The sequence below is a fragment of the Hemiscyllium ocellatum genome, chromosome 9 (assembly GCF_020745735.1).
Source record: "Hemiscyllium ocellatum isolate sHemOce1 chromosome 9, sHemOce1.pat.X.cur, whole genome shotgun sequence".
In the NCBI taxonomy this organism is placed as follows: Eukaryota; Metazoa; Chordata; class Chondrichthyes; order Orectolobiformes; family Hemiscylliidae; genus Hemiscyllium; species Hemiscyllium ocellatum.
In genome coordinates this window covers 65,065,154-65,092,842 of record NC_083409.1, presented here as the reverse complement: position 1 = coordinate 65,092,842, position 27,689 = coordinate 65,065,154, and positions in this window count along the sequence as shown.

The following is a 27,689-nucleotide window of genomic DNA, read 5'->3' as shown; positions in this document are numbered from 1 at the left end:
CAAGTAGATCTCCTGTAACACATTAGTTGCCTTCCTGTGTGATGCTGTTATATAGAAAAGCATGCAATACAAGTTATGGGGGCAATGGGCAAAACAAGGCTAAGGTCACTAAAAGTATCAGTAAAAATTGAAACAAAAATAAGAGTTAGCCTAACACAAATGATAGCACAAACTAAGTACATTTTTAAATCATACATTTTAATGAAATAGAGAAAATTTAACGCTTGAACACAAAAGTCTCTGACTGTAGCATTGTACCATTCACGAAGCTCTTCACCAGAAAGCATGCAAATCGATTAACCACATGATGCTGACACAGAGTCCAGTCCTCCATGCACCACGACAACTTTATTTAAAAAAATCCACAATACATAAATCACATTACAGCCAAATTGTGTTTAAGAAACACGTATTATAAGAAAACCACCTGTACCTAACCACTGTAACAGGCAAAGATACAGACCAGATGCTGGAATGTATGATTAGAATGAATGGCTCATTTTTTTCATCTGACACACATATAATGAACTAAATGGTTTAATTCTATACTGGAACCTTTCTAAAGTTAAAAGGCATCTGACCATACCCAATGTGATACTTGATCTCTACAAAAGGGGCCTTTATCTCCACAAAACTACAGCTTATCACACTTCCAATGGTGTCCCAGGATGAGATCCAAAGGGATACCTTACCTTTCCAAAGGGAGTTTTGGCTATCTAAATGAAGCAACAAGATTCAGATCTGCAATCATCTGCACACTTTAGCTTTCAGACAATTTCTTCACCAAACTCACGTGTTGGTTGAGGGGCTGTAGTGATTTACTGAACTGCTGCCTCCTGTAAGTTACAGGTTATGCTTCCCAATCTGATTGCATTCCCACCCCACAAAAATGGGAAATGCTCAGCTCGAGGGTGAGACTTCAGATTCCTGAGCACTTCCATTATTTTCACCACAAAAATATTTTCTGTTGTGGCAGTATTTGGACTTTAGAGTTCAAGTAAAATGACTTGCTTGAATTTAATGTACAAATTATTCTCAATGTTTTAAAGCCTAGTTCATGCATTTTCTCAAGCTTTTCTCCAATGAATAAAACTGCAAGTTCATGAAGAATTTGTAGTTAAACGAAAAATACAAAATAAAAATGTATAATGAGTTTAGAAACCACCACCTTCATAAGAATAACACATAAGGCAAGGGACGCCAATACCCAATGGAAAGTCTCTGTTCTGACGTACTTAGTTCCTTCAATCTGATGAGTACAAGCTATCCCCTCCCCAAAGAAATGTACAATAAAAAAAGAAAACAGAAATGAAAGCATGCAGTACAAAGAAACATTTTTTCAATATCTCCTGAGTACATTGGAAAATGTGACTTGTTGCAGTGAATATTGCCATTGCCCTTGGTATTTTCACGGGTACAGTGGAACAGTATCATGGACATTGTATCTTTTTCATTTTTTCTGCATGAAGTTCTCAGAAAATAAGTACTACTAGTGAAAAAAACAGGAAATAAGATGTTTTGGTTCTATCGCCATTTGAGTATTTAATTTGAATTTCTTCAGTATAATGAACACGAGGGTCCGTTTCTTATTGAATAAAAAAGTTAGGGTTAGGATAAGGCCCAAGATTCCGACTGGGCTAATTCCATTAAGTGAAATGATTCATAAATCCACTCTAATTTAGTAGTGCTGACTTTGTCAAAGGATTGTTGAAAATGCGTTGCTGGTTAAAGCACAGCAGGTCAGGCAGCATCCAAGGAATAGGAAATTTGACGTTTCGGGCATAAGCCCTTCATCAGGAATGTCAAAGGATAGCTTACATCCACCTCCAGATCACTGCTTGTCTCTGCCCGGAGCTGAAACCCTTTTCCATTTCTCAGTTAAATCTGGCTCTGATTGCTCCATGACTCGACTTGGTGATCTCCTATTCCCCACATTTTAGATTAGATTAGATTACTTACAGTGTGGAAACAGGCCCTTCGGCCCAACAAGTCCACACCGACCCGCCGAAGCGCAACCCACCCATACCCCTACATTTACCCCTTACCTAACACTACGGGCAATTTAGCATGGCCAATTCACCTGACCCGCACATCTTTGGACTGTGGGAGGAAACCGGAGCACCCGGAGGAAACCCACACAGACACGGGGAGAACGTGCAAACTCCACACAGTCAGTCGCCTGAGTCGATTCATCTTCTCCCCAAATCTTAACCTGTATCAATTCTCCCTCCCCTGTCAATGGCAATAGTGATCAACATTGACTCCTCCTAAATGCCTCAAGTCTAAAATTTGTTTAGATCTGTTCATGGTTTAAGCTGTTTTGAATTTTAAGACCTCCTAGATACCGTAAACTCCTGCCTAATTTCTGTATTCTTATATTTGGGTCTCTTCTCTGCTGTAATACTATATTCTGCATTCTGTTCTATTATCTTGATGTACTTAAGTAAGATATGATTTATCTGGATAACTCTCAAAATAATACTTTTCACTGTATCATGGTACATGTAATAACAATAAATCAAATCAAATCTTGTGACACCTCATCCCTTACCCTTTGCCCTTGCAATTTGTGCCTTCGGCCCTCTGGAATTCCCTCTCCAATGCTGCCTCCCACATTAAGACCCTTCTTAAAACCCATGACCAATCAACAACTAATCTTTTGGTCAATGCACATTCACATTTTCCTTACACCTCTGTGAAGCTCTTTCTCAACATTAAAGTGCTTTGTAAAGGCAAACTTTTATTATTAGATCCTCACCAAAGCTGTCACTCATCATGCACAACTGTGGAAAGTGCAGGAAGAAAAGGGCATGGATGAGAATTTTGACAGCACAGGAATCGAGTCAAGAATGAAAGCAGGCTCTGTTATGGAGGTAATTGAGCTAGAAGATCAGCTCAGTATCAACATGCACATTAAGAGCACAAATTGTTTGATTCTGTCTCAGAGAGTAATCAGAGACGGGAATGGAACAAAATATGACAGCAGCTGATAACAATATCTTTTGGCTTTTCATTAGTTGAGAAAACATTTGCACCTCCTGGGTCATAATCATAGTAATAGAGTCAAACAGTATAGAAACAGGCCATTTAGCCCACTAGGTCTATGCCGACCAACAAACACCAAATCTAGCATTGCCCCATTTCTAGTTGGACGATCTACATTGCCAGAGCCAGGTGCAAAATCACGGTCATTTCCTCCTACCACCCCACCAACCACGACCTCGCCTTCCAACACCAAACCATCATCTCCCAGACCATCCACAACCTCATCACCTCAGAGGATCTCCCATCCACAGCCTCTAATTCACCAACCGGTTCTACCTCTCACTCAAAATCCACAAACCTGACTACCCCAGTAGATGTATTGTCTCCACCTGCTCCTGCCCCATCGAACTTAACTCCTGATATCTCAACACTATCCTGTTCCCCATGATCCAGGAATTCCCCACATACATTTGGGACACCATCCACACCCTCCACCTTCTCCATGACTTTTGTTTTCCCTAGTCCCCAATGCCTCATCTTCACCATGGACATGCAGTCCCTTAAACACATCCGTCCGCCGTGGTGAAGGCCTCCACGCACTCCATTTCTTCCTTTCCCACCGACCCAACCAGTACCCCTTCACTGACACACTCATTCGATTGGCAGAAATGGTCCTCATCCTCAACAAATTCTTCGAATCCTCCCACTTACTTCAGACCAAAGACGTAGCCATGGGCACCCACATGGCCCCAGCTATGCCTGCCTCTTTCTAGGGTACACAGAACAGTCCATCTTCTGTGGTTACATTGGCACCATTCCTCGCCTTTTCCTTCACTACATTGATGACTGTACTGGCACCAAATCAAGGAGGTTGAACAGGTTATCAACTTGACAAACACCTTCCACTCTCACCTTAAGTTCAACTGGACCATCTCGGACACCTCGCCCCTGCTTCCTGGACCTCTCTGGTGACCAACTAAACATGGATATCTTTGTCAAACACACCAACTCCCGCGGCTATTTTGACTACTCCCAGCCCCCTGCCTGTAAAAACGCAACCACTTACTCCCAATTCCTCTGCCTCCACCATATCTGCTTCCAGGAGGAGTAATTCGACTCCCAGACATCCCAAATGACCTCCTATTTCAAGAAGCACAATTTTCCTTCCCACATGATCAACAATGTCCTCCAACACATCTCCGCCACTTCCCGCACCTCCGTCCTTGAACCCCACCCCTTCAACTGCAACTGGATAGAACCTCCCTGGTCCTCACCTTCCACTCCTCCAATCTCTGGATACAGCTCATCATCCTTTGCCATTTCTGCCACCTACAATCAGATCCCACCACCAAAGATATATTTCCCTCCCCGCCCCGATCTGCGTTCCTCAAAGACCATTCCTAAATGACTCCCTCATTAGGTCCATGCTCCCCTCCAACACACCCCTACACCTGGCATCTTTCCTTGCCACTGCAGGAGGTATAAAACCTGCACCAACACCTCCCCCCTCACCTCCATCCAAGGCCCCAAAGGATCTTTTCACACCTAACAGAGATTTTCCTACACATCCAACTACCTCATCCACTGTGTCCATTGCTCTTGATGTGGTGTCCTCTACATTGGGGAGGTATGACACCAACTTATGGACTGTTTCAAGGAGCATCTCTGGACACATGCACCAAACAAACCCACTATCCTGTAGCTGACCACTTCACCTCTCCCTCCCATTCCACCAAGGACATGTAGGCCTGGGTCTCCTCCACTGCCAAATCCAAGCCACCTGATACCTTGAGGAAGAACACCTCACCTTCCACCTTGGGACCCTTCAACCACATGGCATCAACATCGACTTCACCAATTTCCAAATTTCCACTCGCCCCACCTCATCGCAGATCCAATCCTCCAACTCAGCACTACCCTCTTGAATTGTCCGACCTATCCACTCCACCCTCCTCTCTGACCAATCACCTTCACCCCCACCTGTATCTACCTATCATCTTACCAGCTAGCTTCTCCCCTCCCTCAACCCTATCCCCACTATTTATCTCTCAGCTCCCTTCCCCTGTTCCCTGTGCATCCCCACATTCCTGATGAAGGGCTTATGCTCGAATCGTTGACTCTGCTTCTCCTTAGATACTGCCTGACCTGCTGTACTTTTCCAGTGCAACACTTAACTCTATCTACATTGTTGCACTTTAAAAATTCCATCCTCTGTGATCATTTCACATTAAGATGATCCCAGTTGATGTGAGGAAAGTTGAAGTACCCTACAACTATTACCATGTTTTTCTCACACCTTCCTCAAATTTGCTTACATATACCTGCTCTATCTTCCTCTGATGTTTGCAGCCAGATAACAGAAAAGCAGTTTGACGAATCAAAAATAGCAGAGGGTTTGAGAGAAGTGTTGAAGTAGAGGAGAGTGTTATCAACATTAGTATGAAACCTGTATCACCAAGGGCGAGCATGTAAATGGAAACTAGTGGGTTGCCTATAACTAGTGATCAGGACTTCAGGGTAAAGATATGAATGAGGGAGGAAATGCAATTGCCAGTGATACTCTGGATAGGATGAAAGGTTTTGGAAGAGGATGGTTTGGTCATCAAGGTTCCTAACAGGTTAAGAAAGATGAATAATCATTTTGTATTCTGAGTGAAGGCAGCTTGTTGGTTCATTATCTGCTGCTGTTTCCTCCCAAGCCTTTTACTTGGCAGTTTTTGTCAATGGTAGTGACAGTGAGAGGAGGCTGGTCCCACAATTAGCTCAGCTCAAACACTAATCAAACTGATGCTTTGATGATTTGGAGATGCCGGTGTTGGACTGGGGTGTGCAAAGTTAAAAATCACACAACACCAGGTTATAGTGCAACAGGTTTAATTGGAAGTACACTAGTTTTCGGAGCGTCGTTCCTTCATCAGGTGGTAGTGGAGGGCTCAATCCTAACACACAGAATTTATAGCAAAAATTTACAGTGTAATGTCACTGAAATTATACATTGAAAAATTGATTGTTAAACCTTTTATCTGTTAGAATACCGTCATAGTTTCACTTCTTTCATGTGTAAATCACAAAAACTTTTTTTAATAAGTTGCATTCTCAGGTTAGCTGTTAACAATGGTGATAGCTAGACAATATGTTGAAGTTGTTAGCCCCCTGTGTTCTCTATCTATGCCATGATGTTTAGATTGATTCTAATCTAAAAAGTGAGATAACAGAGTTTTACATGAATTCATGCAGTTTTTGAGCTCAGAGTTCTACATGAATGTATGCAGTTTTTGAGCAAAGTACAATGTAACCCTGAAAGTACAAATTCACCCCACAAAATATATGTGCATGTGGGTCTTTGTCTGTGTGTGTGTGTGTGTGTGTCTGTCTGTCTGGGTTGGGGGTTGTGAGTGTGAGAAAGTGTATGTATGTGTGTAGTGAGTGCAGAGTGTCTTAAGTCTGGGAGGGGATGCATGTGTGAGCGTGGGAGTGTGTGCGTCTGTAAGGGTGTGTGTGGGTGTCTGTGTGCGCATCTGTGTATATGTGTGTCTGTGTGTATAGGAGTGCCTGTGTATGTGTAGGAGAATCTGTGTGTGTGTGTATAATGCAATGGTGGTCGCCTGTAATGTCAGGACAGGCAGCAAAAAAAAGTGGCTGAACAGAGGCTGATTGCTAAGCTTGGTATCCATAGGGAGGGCCTCAACCGGGACCTTGGATTCATGTCACATTACAGGTGACCACCATTGCATTATACACACACACAGATACTCCTACACACACACACACTCTGACACACACACAGGCACTCCTATACACACATACACACAGACACACATATACACAGACGCGCACACAGACACCCACACACACCCTTACAGACACACACACTCCCACACTCACACATGCACCGCCTCACAGACTTAAGACACTCTGCACTCACTACACACACACATACACTTTCTCACACTCACAACCCCCAACCCAGACAGACAGACACACACACGCATAGACAGACAAAGATCCACATGCACATATATTTTGTGGAGTGAATTTGTACTTGCAGGGTTACATTGTACTTTGCTCAAAAACTGCATGAATTCATGTAAAACTCTATCATTTCATTTTTTAGATTAGAATCAATCTAAACATCATGGCATAGACAGAGAACATGGGGGCTAACACCTTCAACATATTGTCTGGCTATCACCCATTGTTAACGGCTAACCTGAGAATGCAACTTTTTAAAAAGAGGTTTTGTGATTTACACATGAAAGAAGTGAAACTATGACAGTGTTCTAACAGATGAAAGGCTTAACAGGCAATCAAGTTTTCAATGTATAATTTCAGTGACATTACACTGTAAATTTTTGCTATAAATTCTGTGTGTCAGGATTGAGCCCTCCACTACCACCTGATGAAGGAACGACGCTCCGAATGCTAGTGTACTTCCAATTAAACCTGTTGCACTATAGCCTGGTATTGTGTGACTTTTAACTTGATGCTTTGATGTTATTCTCAAACGTACAAAACCATCTAGCCAAGAGATCTAACCAATCTTCTGTCCATTTACTATACATTATAACTTCTAAAAACCCTCTCCCTCCTTTAAGGGTTTTTTTTCTCAGTTGTATTTATATTCAGATTACATTACAGCAATTTGGATTTATATAACAAAGCAATTTATAGAATAAAAAAGGCCCAAGTCATTTTATCACTGCAAAAATGTAACAACTACACAGTATCCATTGCTTTTTCTTTCTGTTACCTCAGGAGTTTGAGCTCATACCTTACTTTATTTTTCATGTTTTGTAGAAAAATAGAAAAATTTTGTAGAACTCGAGTCATTCATGTAGGACTTTTGTCTAAAGTACATACACACTCACAAAGTAGAGAAGAGTGTCAGACATTTACAGATATGTTGCTTTCATACCATCAGTAATTCTTAGTTGAATGTTATCTACTTGTTTTCCTTATATTTGAATTATTTTGCAAATACTAAAAGGTAAGTCAAACATTGACAAGAAATTTGCATGCATATGTAGCAGCAAGAACTGATATTAGAGTTTGATTTGGAAGTATGGTGACATATAAAGTGTAAAATAAATGCAACAGTTCAGGTAGATGAAAGGATAATCATCAATATCATATATAAACAAAAGGTTTGTGTATCATGTCCTATCCCTGAATCTTAAATTCAAATTTCACAAAATTGACATGATGAAAGCTTACTCTTTTAAGATAATATCCAAAAAGATACTGTGCACTATACAAGCTCATTTACAATTCTTCTTCAAGTGTGTAAATGGTGGGACTGGGGAACATTCACTTTCCAGGTCAGGGAGAAATAAAAGGAGGAGTGTCTGCACTGTGCCCTTTATATTGCCTGGAGATTTTCCTATAGTTAGGAGCACAGCAGAAAGCAGAAATAAAGTGGGAGTAGGTAAAAACAACTCTCCCAATTCACTTTCCTTGCTAAATACAGAAATTGTACAGAAATGAGCCTTAGGTTCTGCACTGAGCCATTAAAATACATAAATAAAGACTCGAAATCTTTAACTGCTCTTCTTATGACAAGCCCCAAAGGCTCTTGCACACACTGGTTTATGATGCTTTCCCCTCACTGATCAGAACTTACTACAGATCTCTGCAAAGCTAATTTCTCGGATTTTCATACTGACTTTGAGAAGACAGTATAGTTTGGGTACTGGCCATGCCCAATTTAATGCCCCCTCCCTGCTTACAATCACGTCATCTCAGGGAATTGAAGATGCTGCTTGTTAACTCAGTTCCTCTCCATGGATGCAGCCTGATCTGCATTTTTCCAGAGTTTCTTTTGTTCCTTCTTTAGAGTTCCAGGATCTGCAATGTTCTGCATTCCTATATCCCCTCATTCCAAAGCTCCCTTGCTCTCCAAGTGAGTTAGTATCTCTTTCTGACTATTCCCAAGGCCTCTGTGTCATATTACTCCCTTTCTATATAGTCCATTCATTATAGAAAGTATAACTAAGGTTTTTCTCATTCATAAATATGAACACATGATTTAGGAATGGGGCAGGACATTCGGTCCCATTCAATAAGGACATGGCTGATTTGATTGTGGTCTCAGTACCACTTTCCTGCCTAATAACCATTGATATCTATCTACCTCCACCTCAAAGGTATTCAGTGTTCCTACTTTCATGACTGTCAGGGGAAGAGAGTTTCACAGACTCACAACCCTCTAAGAGAAAAACATGATGTTTTGTCCCCATCTTAAATGGGAGACCGTTAATATTTAAACTTTGTCACCTGCTTCTAATCTCTACAACAAGGGGAAACATTCTTTCAGCAGCCACTTTGTCAAATCACTTTAGAATCTTTTGCGCTTCATTATCATCTCTCATTCCTGGAAAATTTTAATGAAAGTGCTCCAGGACCGTTAACAATTCAACTGGACTACTGGGGCGGCTGGATCCAGCAACTGAACTGAGAGGCTTTGGAAGCATGTTGGGGACCCTGTCATCCTTTATTCAGTGATCAGAGGTAGCAGCAGCAGCAACGTAGGACACTCCTTCCTCTGATTGGTGGCGACAGTGAAGACAATTGGTGGAGCATGTCCCAGGAGGAGGCTGACTGAAACTCTAGGCCAGGGCTAAGCCCAGGGAGATGCGACATTAAAATCTAGACCTTTTCTTTTCTTTTAGGTAAGGATTTTAAGGTCTACATGATTTTATTTTTCTTTTTGCTTTGTTTCTTTGGTTTCTTCTCTTTTTTTTAAAATTCTGACTTTGGATTTTGGATTTTAAGGATGGCCATTTTGTACACTTTTCACTGTATCCTAATTCCAATTCTAAATCATCCTCAGGATGATTCTTGTAAACTTCCTCTGAGTCCCCTCCAATGCCAGCACAACCTTCCTAAGTTACGGGTGACAAACTGCTTACAATATTCTAAATATGGTTTGACCAAACCCTTATACAGTCTCAGCTGATCAACCTCTTGTTTTCCAGCCCTCTTGGTGACTGGTGGCTGCTTTGCAGAACCCACTGCTCCATCCATTGAAATGACCCTGACCACCCAGTTGCTTGCCAATTCAAAATTCAACTTGCTGTCATGCTAACCTTTCTGTCCTAGGCTTGCTTCAATGTTTTAATGGAGATCAATTCAAGGTCAAGGGAAAACACCTACATTTCTAATCAGGCATTTTACAGCCTGAGGTATCAGCCAGTAAACATTGTTTCTTGTTTAATTTGCTCTTAGCAGACAGGATCCATTCTCTCTGTTTCACACCTGTAATTTACATCCATTTTTCTCTTTCACCACCATTAATGACCTTTTTGTTCTTTGCACTAGGCCTCTACATCATTTGCTGCAAATGTGTTGCTGGTCAAAGCACAGCAGGTCAGGCAGCATCTCAGGAATAGAGAATTCGACGTTTCGAGCATAAGCCCTTCATCAGGAATAAGAGAGAGAGAGCCAAGCAGGCTAAGATAAAAGGTAGGGAGGAGGGACTAGGGGGAGGGGTGATGGAGGTGGGATAGGTGGAAGGAGGTCAAGGTGAGGGTGATAGGCCGGAGTGGGGTGGGGGCGGAGAGGTCAGGAAGAGGATTGCAGGTTAGGAGGGCGGTGCTGAGTTGAGGGAACCGACTGAGACAAGGTGGGGGGAGGGGAAATGAGGAAACTGGAGAAATCTGAATTCATACCTTGTGGTTGGAGGGTTCCCAGGCGGAAGATGAGGCGCTCCTCCTCCAGCCGTCGTGTAGTTGTGTTCTGCCGGTGGAGGAGTCCAAGGACCTGCATGTCCTCGGTGGAGTGGGAGGGAGAGTTAAAGTGTTGAGCCACGGGGTGATTGGGTTGGTTGGTTCGGGTGGCCCGGAGGTGTTCTCTGAAGCGTTCCGCAAGTAAGCGGCCTGTCTCCCCAATATAGAGGAGGCCACATCGGGTGTAGCGGATGCAATAGGTGATGTGTGTGGAGGTACAGGTGAACTTGTGGCGGATATGGAAGGATTCCTTGGGGCCTTGGAGGGAAGTGAGTGTGGAGGTGTGGGCGCAAGTTTTACATTTCCTGCGGTTGCAGGGGAAGGTGCCGGGGGTGGAGGTTGGGTTGGTGGGGGGTGTGGATCTGACGAGGGGGTCACGAAGGGAGTGGTCCTTGCGGAACGCTGATAGGGGAGGGGAGGGAAATATATCCTTGGTGGTGGGGTCCGTTTGGAGGTGGCGGAAATGGCGGCGGATGATACGTTGTATGCGGAGGTTGGTGGGGTGGTAGGTGAGAACCAGTGGGGTTCTGTCTTGGTGGCAGTTGGAGGAGCGGGGCTCAAGGGCGGAGGAGCGGGAAGTGGAGGAGATGCGGTGGAGGGCATCGTCGATCACGTCTGGGGGGAATCTGCGGTCCTTGAAGAAGGAGGCCATCTGGGCTGTGCGGTGTTGGAATTGGTCCTCCTGGGAGCAGATGCGGCAGAGACGAAGGAATTGGGAATATGGGATGGCGTTTTTACAGGGGGCAGGGTGGGAGGAGGTGTAGTCCAGGTAGCTGTGGGAGTCAGTCGGTTTATAATAGATGTCTGTGTTGAGTCAGTCGCCCGAGATAGAAATGGAAAGGTCTAGGAAGGGGAGGGAGGAGTCTGAGACAGCTAGGAAGGGGAGGGCGGCACCTTCCCCTGCAACCGACCCCCGGCACCTTCCCCTGCAACCGCACCCCCGGCACCTTCCCCTGCAACAGCACCCCCGGCACCTTCCCCTGCAACCGCAACCCCCGGCACCTTCCCCTGCAACCGCAGGAAATGTAAAACTTGCGCCCACACCTCCACACTCACTTCCCTCCAAGGCCCCAAGGGATCCTTCCATATCCGCCACAAGTTCACCTGTACCTCCACACACATCATCTATTGCATCCGCTGCACCCGATGTGGCCTCCTCTATATTGGGGAGACGGGCCGCTTACTTGCGGAACGCTTCAGAGAACACCTCCGGGCCGCCCGAACCAACCAACCCAATCACCCCGTGGCTCAACACTTTAACTCTCCCTCCCACTCCACCGAGGACATGCAGGTCCTTGGACTCCTCCACCGGCAGAACACAACTACACGACGGCTGGAGGAGGAGCGCCTCATCTTCCGCCTGGGAACCCTCCAACCACAAGGTATGAATTCAGATTTCTCCAGTTTCCTCATTTCCCCTCCCCCCACCTTGTCTCAGTCGGTTCCCTCAACTCAGCACCGCCCTCCTAACCTGCAATCCTCTTCCTGACCTCTCCGCCCCCACCCCACTCCGGCCTATCACCCTCACCTTGACCTCCTTCCACCTATCCCACCTCCATCGCCCCTCCCCCTAGTCCCTCCTCCCTACCTTTTATCTTAGCCTGCTTGGCTCTCTCTCTCTTATTCCTGATGAAGGGCTTATGCTCGAAACGTCGAATTCTCTATTCCTGAGATGCTGCCTGGCCTGCTGTGCTTTGACCAGCAACACATTTGCAGCTGTGATCTCCAGCATCTGCAGACCTCATTTTTTACTCTACATCATTTGTCCTCTTACTCCTCCTTTGCCTCTTTAAAGGGTGTTTTTTTAAATGCCAACATTTTGGAGTTTTGAAGCCCTGCTGGACTCAAAGCAGAAGTTGCCATGTTAGAGCCTTGGAGGCCAATGCACCCAGTTAGAAAATTAAAGGGAAGGTTGCTGCTGAGTTGCTTCAGCATTTTGTTTCTATCCATGTTAGTAGGCTACCCTGTACATAATGGGATTCAACTTTGCACAATACCTGTTACATGGCACTTTACCAAATGTTTCTGGAAAACCAAGTATAGTATATCAGTGGGCTTACATCTAGCCAAAGCACATGGTACTCCTTTGAAAAATTCCAATAAGTCGCTTAAATATGATTTTCCTCTCATAAAAACCCAGCTATCTCTTCCCAATTACCTTGAGAGTTTCCAAGTGTCCAGTTATGACTTCCTTAATCACACCTTAACATCAAGCTAACTTGCCTACAGCTTCCTGTTACCTGTCTTCCTCCCTTTTTGAACAGAGGGATTATAGATGCTATTTTTGATCCTGATGGAACATTTCCAGAATCCAAAGAAACTTGGAAAATTGATGTCAACACACGTGCTACCTTATTGCTACCTCTTTTAAATACCCTGGAATAAACTCCATGAGAACCAAGAGACTGATTAATTCACAGCTCAGTCACACTTCTGTCGTGATTACAATTTCAGCAAGTTCCTCTCTTCCTTCAACCGCCTGCTTTACAGGTATTGCAGGGATTTTTTTTGTATCCTCTAATAATTTTGAAGACAGAAGCATAATATTTATTCATTACATCCATCATTTCTTTATTATCTATTAACACTTCCCCACTCTCATACTCTAGAGGAGCAACACTCACTTTATTTACATTTTTCCTTTTTTAGTAATTTATAGAAACCCTCATGTTTGATATTTCAAGCTAGCCTCCTCTCACATTCAGATTTATTTGTCCTGATTAACATTTTATTAATTCTCTGGACTCTATCCAGGTATATGGCCTCCCATTCACCATTGTCCAATCTTTTCTTTTCTCTTGTTTGTTGCTCGCCTTGAAGTCTTTAGTTAACTGAGGATGGGAGGTCCTCCCTTTGGAACTGGTTTCTTTCCTGAGAGCAGGTTTGTCCTGAATATTCAGAAATGCCCCATTTAATGTCTGTCACTGCTTCTCTACTTATCTATCTGGCAACCCAATATCCCATTCACCTTAACTGGCTCAACTTTCATGCCCACATAGTTGTCTTTATCTAAGTCAAAGATATTAATCTTAGACCCACTTTTCTCCCTTTCTAACTAATCCAAAATTGAAACATAATGTATGCTGCTACTTTGAGATACCTTTATTCGGAGTCATTAGTTTATCCTGTCACATTAAATAATCTAGTATAGCCTGGTCTCTGGTTAATTCCACCTCATTTTGCTTTAACCTTTTGGATGAATAGACCAAAGGTACTATTGCCACATTTGCTGATGACACAAAAATCATGAGGAAAATAAGATTTGAATAATGGAGTCCCTACAGTGTGGAAACAGGGCCTTCAGCCCAACAAATCCACACTGACCCTCTGATGAGTCACTCTCTTTGACCCATTCCCTTACCCTATTACTCTACATTTACCCCTTACTAATGCACCTAAGCTACACATCTCTGAATACAGTGGGCAATTTAGCATGGTAAATTCACCTAACCCCCACATCTTTAGGTTATGGGGGGAAACCGGAACACCTGGAGGAAACCCAAGCAGACATGGAGAGAATGTGCAAACCCCACACAGTCACCCGAGGTTGGAATCAAACACAGGTCCCTGATGCTGTGAGGCAGCAGTGCGAACCACTGAGCCAACATGCTGCCCCAAATGAAGACATAAGGATGCTATAAAGGGATATTATTAGGTTCTATCAGTGGGCAAAGACCGTGGAGGTGGAGCATCAGGAAATGTTAATTTGTGCATTTTGGTAGGAAGAATACAATAGAAGCACATTGTCTAAATGATGAGAGATTGGAGAGCGCTGAGTGCAGATATATCTGGGTGTCCCGTTCATCAATATGGATGAATATACTTCTGCTGCTGATGGCCCATAGAATGTCATAATTCTCAGTTTTGAGCTGCCTGAAATGTTCTGAATCTATCCCATTTTACAAAATGGTAGTTCTACTCAAGGCATCAATACGGGGTCATTTTGAACATCAGTGTGAAGACAGAACTTTTATATCAAATGGGCAGGTACATCTGGAAGATTTGATCTGGTTAGATCGAAGTCGCAGAGGTTTCTTCTGCTGCTTGCAGGCCCAATCTGACAATAGCTTTTACAAATAGAAGAAATAGATATCAGCCTGGCACCTGGTTTGAAGTCCTCAGAAATTGAGAGGCCGACAGTTCCACCTTGCTGTTTCCAAGGCTACGCCTAGTACAATTAGAATCTATTTGCCAACTATCGTGCATCATTTTCTCCTATGTTATCATCATTTAATATTTGACATCTGCAAGACAAAAAGCTTTGGCAATGTGTTTCTCTTACCTACCTCACTTGCAGTCACACCATTCAGTCCCTGATAATGTGCTAAATCACAGACCTTGTCTCAAGTGATGTACCTACCTCCTTGATGTTCTGCAGTATCTGTAGCTCAACATCCAGCTCAATAAATCTGAGCTAAACTCTGCGTCTGAAGCATTTAATGCAGATGTGTTTGCCCTGGATCACACCAGCATCCAGAGACTCCCACAGTCTGAAATCGCAGCACATAACTTGACTGCCATCTTTAATGTATGTTCATTAATTGTTAATTCCTTAATGAACTAATTTAAATCTAATACATACATCTTTCAAAATGTTTTAGCACTACACGTAGAGTTTACAAATACTGATGAAACAGTACAATAATTACAATATTGAGAAAACTTACTGTCTGTAATAATACTGTTGCTGATTCCCTGCTCCTTCTGCTGCACCAGATTGGGAACCAAATGCTGCAGTTTGAAAAAAAATCATTAAAAAAACATCTTCTCCCCATCCTTTACTAAACTCACCACTCAGCTCACTTTATTTATTGTAAACCTTACTTAAAGCACCCCCTTCACCTTCTGTAGTGAATTCCTAATATGAATCAAATTCACAGATTATACTCAACATCGACTCTCTGGCTCCTTGGATGTTGCCTGACCTGCTGTGCTTTTCCAGCACCACACTTTTTGACTCTGATCTCCAGTATCTGCAGTCCTTACTTTCTCCAAGTTACTGTATCAGTCAATTGAACTCACACTCACACTAACTGCTCCCTTACTGACCAATCATTTTAAAATTTGTTCCTTTGCATAGAGTGGTGACTCTCTAGATTCACCTCCTGCCACAGTAATCAACACCTATTCAGGGTCTTATTCAGGCAAGGGGTTTGAGTATGGCCAAGGCTGAAGCATTTATATTTGCGACACTCATTTATAGTGACATCTTTGTGCATGGCTGCATCAAGCTGTGCATGGATCCCCAGTACGCAAACACCAAGTGTCACTACGTACTGAAGTCTGACCTGCCCCCAGTGTTGCAAAGGATGGGCCTGGCCTTGCTGCCGCGAAACGCTCCGAGTCATTAGACCATTCCGTATCACCTGTCCTTAGTGGAGAAACTTGTGAAGAAAAATGCTTTTGACCACAAGTCCATCAGGAAGTGGTCAGCACCTAGTGTCCTTGAGACCCTTCGGGAAAAGGAGAGAGTGGATCTGTCGAGCGATTCCCTGCAAGGTCATTTGTCAGAATGCCTCATCGCCAGAACTTTCCAACAAGCACTAGGACATGGCTTGGCTGGTGATGAAAAGGGTCCCTCACTATGAGATCCTTTATGCATGCCTGGACTCTGTGCCACCGCATGCTGTCCTCAAAGCGGCTGTGGAGGGAATGGGACTGTCACACACCTCCTTCTGGAATGTGCCTAAGCAAGGGAAGTCCGGAGACGAATGTAATGGTGTTTGTCGAGGTTCAGCCCGAGCAGCTACATGATGTGGGATGCAGGACTCTACGGTCTGTTCTCCTGGATGCACACTGAGACGAACAGCAACTGTATGTGGAGGGTCATCAATTCGGTAAAAGATGCTTTTTGGCCTGCCTGAAACTTGCTGGTCTTCCAATTGATGGAGTTAACCCCAACTGAGTGTTGCAGACTGGCACATTCCAAGGTCCAGAACTATGTGCTGAGGGAAAGACCACCGTGTAAGGTCCCTCTGCCGAAGGATAAGGTGTGCCTATTCTGTAATTGGGCTCCGCTGTCACCTTAGCTATAAATGAAGAGGTTGTCTGTAAATATAGAGTATGGTGGACATCAAAGACATAATTTGTCATCTGTAAGTAAAAAGAGAAAAGATCTGAGAGTGTTCATTAACTGTCCATGTACTAAAGATTTATTTTCTATGAATAAAGGTATATTTTTGAAATTAAAAATTGTCAATAACAAGCTGTTCCCAGCCTCCTGATTCAATGAGAGACAAGTCCAATGCCAGTGAAATCTCCATGTGGCCTCAGCAACCTTCCTTCAATTGGTCCTTCAACTGGCTTGATTGTCTACCTACCATTGCCAGGCAGATTGCAATCTCTCTTTGAGTTAGACTGTTGGAACAGCTCCCTACAGCATAAGTTTGGAATTTTACTTCCAATCTGCCTGCAAACTAAACACAGTGGGGTGATAAGACCGATGAGGAGTGGTTGTGGACTTCAGGTCTGTACTTGATGGAGCTCAGAAGGATGGGAAGTTTTGTGAGGTGTTGTGTCATTGAAAATTTCTAGGTACTCAGAGGGCTGGATACAATGGATATGGGGAAGTTGTTTCCACTTGTGGAAGAGACTAGGATCTGAGGGCACAGCCTCAGAGAGGGAACCATTAAGATTAGAAGGAATTTCTTCAGCGAGAGGGTGGTGAATCTATGGAATTCATTGCTGCAGAAGAGTTTTGACACAAAGCTACTGAGTGTATTTAAAACAGAGATAGATTCTTGATCAAGGGCATCAAGGGTTATGAGGAGCAAGCAGAGAATAGGGTTGAGAAACATCAGATATGATGGAATGGTGAGCAGACCCAATGGGCTACATGGCCTAAATTTGCTCCTATATGTCATAGTCTAAGACTGCCCACGGTCCTTGAATGTTAAATCTATTGTCAGGAATTAACATTATATTAGTAATATTATAGAGTTTGCTCAATAAATGAATGACTGATGGTTCTACTGTATCCAAGTGTTTATTTTTGTGTCACTCCATAGTGACTGTTTCAATTCAGATGCTTACAAATTCTTCATTCCAAAATAACTCAGGAAACCTAATAGAAGGAACTGAAACAAAGCAGAATGTGTTAAAATTTAAATAACAGAGAAGCAACTACACAAAATTCAACTACTGCCAGATCATCAAACTATTAATATGACCGTGTTCCAGATGGTTTAGACAGATGGAGAATGGGCACTGCAGAAGTGCAAACAGATGAACATTCATTAATTGTAGAAAACCATGGCATACCAAGATTTCACTAGGACCTTCTTCTAGTATGTCCCAATTCCATATGATCTGACATCACATTAGCCTAAAATCTTTATTCCATTTACTATTGAAACTGGTACATGGCCTCTATCACATATTAAAATAAAACACAATGCCTGAGTCATAGAGTCATTGAGATGTATGTCATGGAAACAGGCCCTTCGGTCCAACCCATTCATGTTGGCCAGATATCCCAACCCAATGGAATCCCACCTGCCAGCACCCAGCCCATATCCCTACAAACCCTTCCTATTCATATACCCATCCAAATGTCTTATAAGTGTTGCAATTGTACCAGCCTCTAACACTTCCTCTGGCAGCTCATTCCATACATGTACCACCCTCTGCATGAAAAAGTTGCCCTGTAGGTTCCTTTTAGATCTTTCCCCTCTCACCCTAAATCTATGCCCTCTAGTTCTTGACTCCCCGACGCCGGGGAAAAGGCTTGTCTATTTATCATAGTCATGCCCCTCATAATTTTGTAAACCTCTATAAGGTCACCCCTCAGCCTCTGACACTCCAGGGAAAACAGCCCCAGCTTGTTCAGCCTCTCCCCACAGCTCAAATCCTCCAACCTTGGCAACATCCTTGTAAATCTTTTCTGAACCCTTTCAAGTTTCACAACATCTTTCGGATAGGAAGGAGACCAGAATTGCACGCAATATTCCAACAGTGGCCTAACCAATGTCCTGAACAGCTGAAACATGACCTCCTAATTCCTGTACTCAATAGTCTACCATCCTATCTACCTGTGACTCTACTTTCAATGAGCTTTGAACTTGCATTTCAAGGTCTCTTTGTTCAGGAATACTCCCTCAGACCTTACCATTAAGTGTATAAATCCTGCTAAAATTTGCTTTCCCAAAATGCAGCACCTCACATTTATCTGAATTAAACTCCATCTGCCACTTCTCGGCCCATTGGCCCATCTGATCAAGATCCTGGTGTAATCTGAGGTAACTTTCTTCGCTGTGCATTACACCTCCAATTTTGGTGTCATCTGCAAACTTACTAACTGTACCTCTTACGCTCACATCCAAATCATTTATATAAATGACAAAACATGGAGGACCCAGCACCGATCCTTGTGATACTCCATTGATCACAGGCCTCCAGTCTGAAAAACAACCATCCACCTCCACCCTCTGTCTTCTATCTTTGATCCAGTTCTGTATCCAAATGGTGAGTTCTCCCTGTATCCCATGAGATCTAACCTTGCTAACCAGTCCCCCATGGGGAACCTTGTCAAACACTTTACTGAATTCCATATAGATCACATCTATAGCTCTGCCCTCATCAATTCTCTTTGTTACTTCTTCAAAAATCTCAATCAAGCTTGTGAAACATGATTTCCCACACACAAAGCCATGTTGACTATCCCTCATCAGTCCTTGCCTTTCCAAATCCATGTACATCCTGTTCCTCAGGATTCCCTCCAACAACTCGCCCACCACCGACATCAGACTCACTGGTCTATAGTTCCCTGGCTTATCCTTACCATCCTTCTTAAAGAAGGGCTAGGAACAAAATAATTGAATTGAATTGAATTTATTGTCACATGTAACAAGGCACAGTGAAAAGCTTTGCCTTGCGAGCAATACACACATAGTTAAATAGCATAGGTAAGTAAGTAATAGGTAAACAGTGGCACTCTGTCTGGATGTATCACTACCTGGTATGGCAACTGTACCATTCAAGATCGGAGACAGTTACAGAGAGTGGTGAACTCGGCCTGGACAATCACAAAGGCAGACCTCCCATCTATAGAATCCATCTACAGGCAAAATCCAAAACTCAGGTACACTCGAATGCTAAGAGTTTGTGAGTCCATTCAGTATTCCAACACCAGTAGAGTAGAAACTGTTTCGAAATCAGCTGGTGTATGTGTGTGTTTGTGTGTGTGTGTGTGTGTGTGTGTGTGTGTTCAGGCTTCTGTACCTTCTCCCCATTGGTAGCTGTTGCAGAAAAGCATTGCCATTGTGAGATGGATCTTTGAGAATGCTGACAGCCTTTCCTTGACAGTGTGTCTGTAGATGGATTCTATAGATGGGAGGTCTGCCTTTGTGATTGTCCGGGCCGAGTTCACCACTCTCTGTAACTGTCTCCGATCTTGAATGGTACAGTTGCCATACCAGATAGTGATACATCCAGGCAGAATGCTCTCGATGGCGCACCTATAAAAGTTGGCGAGGGTATTCACCGTCATACCAAATTTTCTCAGCTGCCTGAGGAAGAAGGGACATTGTTGGGCCTTTGTAACCAGTGCATTCAAATGAAGAGTGCAAGACCACTCCCAGGATCTTGATACTCTCCACTCACTCCATTCTGTGCTGTTAATGCGCAGAGGGGCCTGAGTAACATCCCGCCAAAAGTCAATAACGAGTTCCTTGATTTTGTGGGCATTGAGAGCTAGGTTGTTCTCAGTGCACCATTTTTCCAGGTCTTCCACCTCCCGTCTGTAGTCTGTTTCGTCGCCATCTGAGATTCGACCGACTATGGTGATGTCATCAGCGAACTTGTAAATGGCATTAGTCTGGTATTTGGCGATGCAGTCATGGGTATACAGTGAGTACAGTAGGGGGGCTGAGTGTGCAGCCCTGGGGGCTCCAGTGTTAAATGTTAGTGAGGATGAAATATTGTCCCCAATCTTCACTGATTGTGGCCTGTGGGTCAGGAAACTGCAGAGAGTGGGGCTTAGTCCGAGATCACTAAGTTTAGTAATCAGTCTCGAGGGGATAATAGTGTTGAAGGCTGAACTGTAGTCAATGAGAAGGATTCTTACATTGCTGTTCTTGGTGTTAAGATGTTCTACAGAGGAGTGAAGGGGAAATGATATGGCATCTGATGTGAACCTGTTGTTGCAACAGGCAAATTGCAGAAACTTTGAGATATTAAATAAGATTCATGTCTTTCCTAAAGAAGTTAAGTGAATGACAGAGAGGAACAAGAGATGCGTATATCAAACAGTTTACAAACCACCTCTACCTGATGTTTGTATCAATGGTTTTCAACCGGTCTGTCGAGAGAAGTGTCCCACAAAATTTTCAGGAAGCAGCACCATTTTACCTGGTTAAAAATCACACAACACCCGGTTATAGTCCAACAGGTTTAATTGGAAGCACTAGCTTTTGGAGTGCTAATCCTTCATCAGGTGGTTGTGGGGTATGAGATCAAAAGACATAGAATTTATAGCAAACTTTTACAGTGTGATATCTGTAGTGGGATAGATTCAGAACATTTCAGGTAGCTCAAAGCTGAGAATTTTGACTTACTATAGACCATGAGCAGCAGAAGTATATTCATCCATAATGATGAATGGGATGCTCAGATCCCTCTGCATCTCAGAGCTCTCCAATCTCTCACCATTTAGACAAAGTGCTTCTATTCTATTCTTCCAACCAAAATGCACAAATTAACATTATTCCACCTTATGCTCCACATGCTTTGCCCGCTTATTGAACCTTTTGATATACCTTTATAACGTTCTTTTGTCTTCATATCTTATTTTCTTAATGACCTTTGTGTCACCTCTCAAGTGTGGCAATCATACCTTCAGTCCATTTGTCCAAGTAATTTATGTAAATTATAAACAGTTTAGGGCCCAGCAGTTACTCCTGTGGCACACAATTCGTGACATCCTGTCAGCTAGACAATGACTCATTTATGCCTATTGTCTGTTTCCCGTTAGCTCGCCAATCTTTCATCCATGCCAATATGTTAACCCTTACAATATGACTTTCATTTTCTACAATAAACTTTGGATTGCCATCTTATCAATTATCCTTTGTAAATCGAAGTACAGTACATCCACCAGCAGCCCTAAATCTACAACATATATTACTTCTTCAAAAGATTCCAATAAATTGATTAACATCACTTTCCCTTTTACAAAACCATGTTGGCTCTGTCTGATGATCTGGAATTTAGCGAAATAATGTGCTATGATATGTTTAATAATAACTTTCACCATTTTCATCAAAACAACTTTTAAGCTAACCTGCCTGAAGTTTGCTACTTTTGTCTCTTTCTCTTTTTGCACAAAGGAATTACATTCACTAACAAGAAATAACACCATGCATATGCAAAAATGAGAAGTCAACCTGCTGAAAATGAGTTGTCACCACAGCACTGGATGTATGCTGGAATGTGAAGCAGAATGTTATAAACAGGGTTAGGCAATCTCATAGCCATGGATAAAATCAAAACTCTGCAGTCCTCTGAAAAACTCCTGCATATCCAATTGTGAATAGTTGTGGATATTTAAATAACTTGCCAGATGAGCCTAAAACATCCCAATCCCTTATTTTATACTGATATCAGTAAATTCAGCTTTCAGAGTCCAATTGCAAAAAATTCAATTTGAATACAGTCTTTGTGATTTATTAAAGATGCATGTTCTTTAACTCGTGTCATATTTGCCGTCTTGAATGTCAGCTGGTTGTTGATTATACTATCCAAGGGTGGTCAAATGGCCAACCAGTTTCACTTGCCAGTTCTGTGGGATGGAGAGAAAGTGAGGACTGCAGATGCTGGAGATTAGAGTCAAAAAGTGTGGTGCTGGAAAAGCACAGCTGGTCAGGCAGCATCCAAGGAGCAGGAGAGTCGATGTTTCAAGCATAAGCTCTTCATCATGAATTCTAGGGAATGGAGGACAAGTGTGGAAGAATTGCCAGAATTTTGTGCATTCTAGCTTTGAATTAATCCATCAATTTAACTGCAACCCTTTTTTGTAAAGCAGACATGCAATGTAAATACTGTGTGAATACGTTTAACTTGGCAAGTTATTATAGTTCCCAGACCTAAAGAATTGACATGGGTGAAATATAATTGACACTTTCTGCTATCCTTCTCCAAGTTGCTCTGGTGTTAATTTTGAAAGCAAAACGCCCACCACCTTCTGCAGCAGCAGTCCTAGAGTTACATTTGCAAAATACCATTCTTTGTCTCGATTTTGCTGTAAACCTTTGCATTCCTTGGTAATGTGATGAAAGCCACAGGCTGTGAAACCAAGGAAGGGCAATGGTTACAAGCTGCCTGCTGCAGTAAATTGTGTTTCAAAGCATGTCATTATTTGAGACAGTCCCAACTGAAAGAGAAAGCAAAACTTCAGTCTTTAGGAAAGGTGGGGTTGTAATTTTCAATTTCAGCCTCAACATCAGAATTCTGGTAAATTAGGCTTGACCTCAGGTTGCTAGTGTATTGAGGCTGATTGAATCCAAAAGGAAAGTACCCATAGCTCAGATTTCAGCAGAAGGTCAAAGCAGGCAAGCCTGGGTTTAGCAGCAGGGGTAGTGAAAAAACTATACTGCCATTGTATCAAGTTAAAAATCACACAACACCAACAGGTTTATTTGGAAGCACTAGATTTCAGAGTGCTGCTCCTTCATCAGGTGGTTGTGGAGCATAAGATCGTAAGACGCAGAATTTTTAGCAAAGGTTTATACCTATGTGTGTGCGTGTTTTTGATGTCACATGTTCTTATTTTCCTTAGGTTTAACAGGAAATAAAATTTTACTCTGTTTCACACAAGAAACCTTAAGAATTGCCCCTTCATTGATGGCAGTTTTGGTAGCAATATTCAAAACAATGAAACAGGATTGTCCAATTTTTAAAAAATGTCTATTAAATATTTTAGCTATAAAGGTCAGAGTCATTGTAAAAATTAGAACAGATCTTCTTATCAGTAACTAAACTGTAAAGCCAAGAAAGGTTCAGATGTTATTTCCAGTCTATACTGATCTGTTAAGTACGGATCCCAGGAGACATACCCCAAGTCAGCGCAGTTCAAGATAGGAAACTGCAAATTGTCAAGCCTCTGGGTGAGGACGGATGAACTGGCTCCCCCTCTTTATTTACTTGCCCCTTGGTTTGCACAAGAAGTTTAATTTACAAAGGATCCCCTCCCTTGTGAATAACTTCCTCCCAAAAACAAATTTGTGCATAAAGGAATCAATTTAACCAGGCTTTCTCAGAGTTAACAAAACAGTAAATTTATTAGTTACTAAATATGAATAAAAGCAACCCACATACACATGTTGGAATGTAAAAGTTCAGTATGCCCTTCAGTGATCCCACGTTCTAATCCTTGATCATGTTACCACCATTGCCTCATGAAAGACCTTGGATACAAAAGGAGAAAAATGAAAAAAAAATCAAAAATAAACAAAAACAACAGGACATAGAATCCCTAGAGAGTGGAAGCAGGCCATTCAGCTCATCAAGTCCATAGTGACCCTGGAAAGAACATCCCACCCAGATCCATACACCCACCCCACATTTCCCATGGCCAACCCACTTTTCCTGCACATATTTACACTGTAGAAGGAAATCAGAGCACATGGAGGAAATCTGTGCAGATGCAGGCAGAATATGCAAACTCTACACACACAGTTGCCCACAGGTGGAATCCAGTCAGGGTCCCTGGAGCTGTGAGGCAGCAGTACTCATCATTAAGGTGATGTGCCACCCAAATCAATCACCTTTTTGTGCATACAAATCAAACCAAACTTGCCCATGCAAGGCTTGGTGTGACAATCTACCAGTACATATGGTAGTGCTGGGATTCAAACCAATGCCTCAATAGAGAGTGGAGCCTAAATTCAATATCTTAGATGGCCTGGACACGCTACCATGCAACCAAGCTACTCTTGCACACATTCATTACTCTAGCCTTTGTTAATTATATCACTTGAATTCTAATCAGGGTTCTGGACATGGTATCTGCAATCAGATTTAGTTTTGTGATAATGTGCGTGATTTTTATACAGTACAGTTGAAAGAATAAACTCCAGTAGAATAACCTGGCATTGTGGATCCGAACCTTAACACAGTAGTTAATGGGGTGCAGTCACTTTAAAATGTAGTCTCTTTAAAATGGTACCCACTTTGGACATATAGAATCCCTACAGTGCAGAAAGAGGCCATTCAGTCCATCACGTCTACAACAACACTCTGAAGCGCATCCCACCAGACCCAGCCCCTGACCCTACCCTGTAATTACCATGGATAACCCACCTAGCCTGCATATCCCTTAACACTAAGGGGCAATTTAGCGTGGCCAATCCACCTAACCTGCACATTTTTGGACTGTGGGAGGAAACCGGAACATCCGGAGGAAACCCATGCAGACACAGGGAGAAATGCAAATTCCACACAGACAGTTGCACAATGATTTTTTGCTTTTTTTCTCTAGTAGGAATGTCAACAATGTGACTACTATGCTGATGTTTGGGAATAACTTTCAGTCAAACTCATGATTTCTCCTTTTATTGTGGGAATGGGGAACTCTGCTATTGCTTACACCTTTGCAGTCTTGACTCCTTACCCCTTACATAGCTCACTTGGGTCTTTGCAAAATCACTCTTTGCAAGATTAACCACCAAGTCAGCTGACTTCCACTTGCTCTGAATGTGTTCCCCAAGTGTCACTGTACACAAGGTACACAACACTATTAGATGAAACTGTTACAATCTGGTTCATCAACCTTTGAAAGCTGGCTGGGGAGTTTCAGGTAAAAAATGAGGTCTGCAGATGCTGGAGATCACAGCTGCAAATGTGTTGCTGGTCAAAGCACAGCAGGTTAGGCAGCATCTCAGGAATAGAGAATTCGACGTTTCGAGCATAAGCCCTTCATCAGGAATAAGAGAGAGAGAGCCAAGCCGGCTGAGATAAAAGGTAGGGAGGAGGGACTAGGGGGAGGGGCGATGGAGGTGGGATAGGTGGAAGGAGGTCAAGGTGAGGGTGATAGGCCGGAGTGGGGTGGGGGCGGAGAGGTCAGGAAGAGGATTGCAGGTTAGGAGGGCGGTGCTGAGTTGAGGGAACCGACTGAGACAAGGTGGGGGGAGGGGAAATGAGGAAGCTGGAGAAATCTGAATTCATACCTTGTGGTTGGAGGGTTCCCAGGCGGAAGATGAGGCGCTCCTCCTCCAGCCGTCGTGTAGTTGTGTTCTGCCGGTGGAGGAGTCCAAGGACCTGCATGTCCTCGGTGGAGTGGGAGGGGGAGTTAAAGTGTTGAGCCACGGGGTGATTGGGTTGGTTGGTTCGGGCGGCCCAGAGGTGTTCTCTGAAGCGTTCCGCAAGTAAGCGGCCTGTCTCACCAATATAGAGGAGGCCACATCGGGTGCAGCGGATGCAATAGATGATGTGTGTGGAGGTACAGGTGAACTTGTGGCGGATATGGAAGGATCCCTTGGGGCCTTGGAGGGAAGTGAGTGTGGAGGTGTGGGCGCAAGTTTTACATTTCCTGCGGTTGCAGGGGAAGGTGCCGGGGGTGGAGGTTGGGTTGGTGGGGGGTGTGGATCTGACAAGGGAGTCACGAAGGGAGTGGTCCTTGCGGAACGCTGATAGGGGAGGGGAGGGAAATATATCCTTGGTGGTGGGGTCCGTTTGGAGGTGGCGGAAATGGCGGCGGATAATACGTTGTATGCGCAGGTTGGTGGGGTGGTAGGTGAGAACCAGTGGGGTTCTGTCTTGGTGGCGGTTGGAGGAGCGGGGCTCAAGGGCGGAGGAGCGGGAAGTGGAGGAGATGCGGTGGAGGGCATCGTCGATCACGTCTGGGGGGAATCTGCGGTCCTTGAAGAAGGAGGCCATCTGGGTTGTGCGGTGTTGGAATTGGTCCTCCTGGGAGCAGATGCGGCGGAGACGAAGGAATTGGGAATATGGGATGGCGTTTTTACAGGGGGCAGGGTGGGAGGAAGTGTAGTCCAGGTAGCTGTGGGAGTCAGTCGGTTTATAATAGATGTCTGTGTTGAGTCGGTCGCCCGAGATAGAAATGGAAAGGTCTAGGAAGGGGAGGGAGGAGTCTGAGACAGTCCAGGTGAATTTCAGGTCGGGATGGAAGGTGTTAGTAAAGTTGATGAACTGTTCAACCTCCTCGTGGGAGCACGAGGCAGCGCCGATACAGTCATCGATGTAGCGGAGGAAAAGGTGGGGGGTGGTGCCAGTGTAGTTGCGGAAGATGGACTGTTCCACATATCCTACGAAGAGGCAGGCATAGCTGGGGCCCATGCGGGTGCCCATGGCAACTCCTTTAGTTTGGAGGAAGTGGGAGGATTGAAAAGAGAAGTTATTCAGGGTGAGGACCAGTTCAGTCAGTCGAAGGAGGGTGTCAGTGGAAGGGTACTGGTTAGTGCGGCGGGAAAGGAAGAAGCGGAGGGCTTTGAGTCCTTCGTGATGGGGGCTGGAGGTGTACAGGGACTGGATGTCCATAGTTTCAGGGTTTAAATGTAATGAACTGGCACTGGCATAACCGATCTGGAGTCATGAAGGTGCCAATACCCTTCAGTAAATCTATCTTATTAATGGAGGCAATTTCCATATGAAAGTTTCCAGCTGGCATAGTGTGTAGGAGACATCTCTGGTTACTGCAGTTGCTTTTTACTAATCAATGCAGAGCATTGTGGAACTGTTTGACTTGAGAATGAGCACAACTGGAGAGCTCCAGCTACAGTTCCTCGGCTCTTCTAGTTGGTGCTCCAGCATGTAGATAATCCCCTCCTCAACCTGGGCTAACATTTCCGGGCTTGGCTGATTGGGATGTTGCCTTACAGGATGAGCCTGTCCCACATCCACATCATAGAGATGTAGGATATTGCAACCTGGCCTGCCTCCCAACATAAGCGTTTAAATGCAGTGAGCTTCCTTGTTAAGTGAGTACATAGGAGTCTAAATTTACTGGTACTTCTGTATTAGTTAGACAGG